The sequence below is a fragment of the Euleptes europaea genome, chromosome 5 (genome assembly GCF_029931775.1).
Source record: "Euleptes europaea isolate rEulEur1 chromosome 5, rEulEur1.hap1, whole genome shotgun sequence".
In the NCBI taxonomy this organism is placed as follows: Eukaryota; Metazoa; Chordata; class Lepidosauria; order Squamata; family Sphaerodactylidae; genus Euleptes; species Euleptes europaea.
In genome coordinates, this window is record NC_079316.1 from 70,418,521 (window position 1) to 70,422,271 (window position 3,751).

The 3,751-nt window shown below is 47.8% G+C and overlaps 1 non-coding gene across 1 annotated transcript; it reads right to left on the reverse strand.

The window, feature by feature from the left end:
- Positions 1–2,657: 2,657 nt before the first annotated feature.
- Positions 2,658–2,731, reverse strand: TRNAT-AGU (transfer RNA threonine (anticodon AGU)). Its single transcript has one exon. It is a non-coding gene; the product is annotated as a tRNA-Thr (tRNA).
- Between the last annotated feature and the right edge of the window lie 1,020 nt (positions 2,732–3,751).

Genomic DNA, 3,751 nt, shown 5'->3' on the forward strand with positions numbered 1-3,751 from the left:
GTTTTCAGGAATCTGAAGTTTTGGGGGTCTATTATTTCCTATGGGGGAAATTTCCAGGTACCTGCTGGGGTGGTGTTTTTGAAGGTACAGGTGCCAAAACTGCTGCAAAGTTTTTGGTGCCTGTCCTTTTAATAACCTTTAAATTTCAGGTGGATTGGACCAAGGGGTCCAATTTTATAGGCTCCTGAACAGGCTGCCTCCAGCCATCCTCCATTATTTCCTATAGAAGAAAAAATACTCCAAGGTGCTTCCAGGAAAAAACCCTGCCTGCAAGCAGCAATCACTGGTGAAATTATGCCACCCATGGAAGAACCAACACAACAAGCCCAACAGAACTATTGCAGAACCCAGTAATCTCAGTAGAACCACAAGCCAATGTGCCAAGCTAGAACCCAAATCAAACCAGAGAATCTCTGCAGTGGAAACTCCAGATGGAGGGGCACTTTTGCAAGCCCAACAGAACCAATGGCAATGTGCAGAAGCCCAGCAGAACCCAGGGGCACTTTAGCAGTACAAGCCCAACAGAACCAATGGCAAACCAGAGTATCTCTGGAGTGGAAACTGAAGAGGGGTTATTTTTGCAAACAAAGCAGAATGAATGGCAATGTACAGAATGCCCAGGAGATCATCATCATCATCATCATCATAGACCTTTAATGGCATAACATGCCCAGGAGATGCCACTCTGCATCTAAAGGTGGCTGCTTCAAATCCTGTGTACGCTCTGCAGTCTTGTATGCATGGGAGTTTTACCTGCGGTTCGAGGCTCTCTTGACCCACACTTTTCTGTGCTGAATCCTAAAAATGCTATGCATGTTGTTGTTTGCCCTGGAGAAAGTCCTGGGGTTTCTGGAGTACTTCAGGACAATCAGCAAAAATCCGGAAGCGTCTGAGTCCCCGCCCCTTGAAAACATTGTTTTGTAATTGGCTGTAGTGCTTACTGTGAGAAAAATGTCATACACACACCCCAGTTCCCCTCTCCCACACTTTGGCTTATGCATGGAAATGGGGATGATTTGACCCAGGTTGATCTCAAGGGAGATCAAAGAATTGTGTTTCAACAGGATCGGGAAGACCCGGACATTGTGCAGGCTGGGTGCGAGGTCATCTCTAAGAGATGGAAAACTCATGCATAACCCCAACGAAAAACCGAATCTGACCAGCAGAGAAAGGAAGTCAAAGTGTCCATACGTAAAAGACCAGTGAGGGTCAATCTGAACGCTCTTCCTTAAGAAATGTTTGGTATGTTTTCTGCTCTTCGGGCCCTGGCCCACCCAGCCATGCACAGGGAGTCTGGTGGTGTCTGTGCTACACCCCTTCTTCCATAGTCACTCTCATAGCCTGCTCTGGCTCCTGGCTGTGACCATGCAGCAGTGACTACTCTGCACTGTTGCCACAGCAACCTCAATACCAGCAGGATACTGAGCTCCAGCTGAATTTCTTTTTCTTCTTTTTCTGCCAAAACAACACAGCTGAGCCTTTGGCCTGAAGTACAAAAACATACTTGGAACTGGCAGGAAAACAGGAGCACTGCACTTTAAGGGAGAAATTAAAGGCCCTGGGAGTCGAACCCGGGGTCGTCTTCTTGCTAGTCAGGCACTTTAGCCAGCCCATCTATAGTGCCTGTGGTTGGCATGAAGCAGAGTCTATTTCCGGCATAATGACGAATTGGGGAGTGTCTCAGAGCCGGCTACTTACTGCAGCCCCCCAACTCTGGCCATTCCTGTCATGCAATAACCCACACGATCCTAATGCTATGATGACCTTAGCATACAATTAAACACAGGGAGACATGGAATGGAAATGGCCACAACTTTATTGGTTACAGCATCAGGCATTGGCGTTGCTTAGGGGCTGGATCCAAGGCATCGGCCCAACCTGCCTGCCGGCTGATGCATCCTACTCCCAGCCCACCTCCTGGGAGTAGCCTGAGATGACAGTATGTGGGACCCGCTTGGATGGCAGCCTGCTGTGTGGGTCCCCTGCCACTTGGCGGGAGGCCCCTTCCTGGGCATATCCAATCCTGACAACCCCCGACTGGGCATGTCCAATCCCAACAGCCCCCGACTGGGCATGCCCTGTTCCAGGCCTCCCCCAAAACCCCTTATTAGGGTCCCCTTAATGGGGAAAGGGGGCACGCGGGCCACCTTTCCCCCCAAAATGGATCTGGCCCCATTCCAAAACCGCCACAAGAGGCGGCTGAGGACCAGCCAGGACCCAGCCGACTCCCGCCAACGCCTGCAGCTGCAACCTGTCTTTTCTGCCGTGCTGGCTGTCATGTAACTGAACGTCCATCCCCCACTCCCACGAGGAGAGGAGACCATGCCTGGGCAGAAAATGCCTCTCAGCAGCAGGAAACGTCAGTGTGATGAATCACCGCGCCACCGATGGCCACAGCCATCTTGCCATGGGCCACCATGGCTTTTTTCTGGCCCCATCCACCATTTCCAAGCGGGCCAGTGGTGAGTACTCTGTGTTGTGGCCACAGCAACCTCGGTTTGAATCCGAGTCACGGCAGGCATCTTAGTTCCAACTTCATTTTATTTTCCACACAAGCATGTAAGCTGGGCATGTACCCTGACACAGAAAAATTTGGCTACGATTGACAAGAAAAATAGACTGTTTTGCACTAAGGGGCTTCTTAGCTCCAGCTTCAAAGGCACCACTGGGAGGCGAACCCAGGGTCTCCTGCTTACTAGGCAGGTGCTTTAGCCAGCTAAGCAATGGTGCCTGTAGTTAGCATGAAGCAGAATCTGTTTTCACAAACTCTTTGGCAGCATACGCATTTCCCACAGGCAACCAGCCAAAGTCCTTGTCCAGATAATGGAAGGTATTCAACACAGACACTTGTATTTGGCCATGACAGTATAGTGGTAAGTACTCTGCACTGTGGCAGCAGCAACCTCGGTTCGAATCTGAGTCACGGCAAGACTCTTAGCCCTGGCTTTGTTTGTTTGTTTTTCCATAAATTTTTATTGAAAGAAAGAAAAAATAAACATACTTTCAGTCCCATACATACAGTGTGTAATGCCTTCCAAAGCGAATCATATATTTACAGGCTCAACAACAGCCGACCAATAACATGTCATTCTTAGAAATCTACCTTATGAAAAAATTGCATGCCTTAAATCAAAGATTATCGTTCCTAACTACACAGTTGCATAACTACTCAGCAAATCTTTGATTTTAATCACCACTTACCATACATTAAAGTTAATCAAATTACCCATTGCTAATTCTTGATTCTAATAAGCCACCTATATAATCTACCCTTCATTATTATTGCCTACTCTATCAATAGCTATTATTCACGTTCAAGTTAGTCTATCGCTCGGTATCAGTATTGCAGCTAAACAATCATAATATAATTTCTGTTTTTTTCTGAAACTCCTCCTCTGCTCTTAGCCCTAGCTTTGTTTTGTTTCCTTTGTCCACTCGTGCATATCACCTAGGCCTTTCTCCAGGACTAGAAAAGCGCTGCTGAGGTTGGTTGATAAAGGACAGCATTGCCCGCTAAGAAAGGAGTGGAAGCATCCACTGGGAACTGAATCCATGGTCTCCCACTTGAAAAGCCCTCTCAGCCCCACCTACCTCACAGGGTGTCTGTTGTGGGGAGGGGAAGGGAAGGTGATTATAAGCCAGATTGATTCTTCCTTAAGTGGTAGAGAAAGTTGGCATATAAAAACCAACTCTTCTTTCTCATTGTGGGTGCCAAGTGGAAAGAGATAGTGATGGAACATCAAAAGTGCAT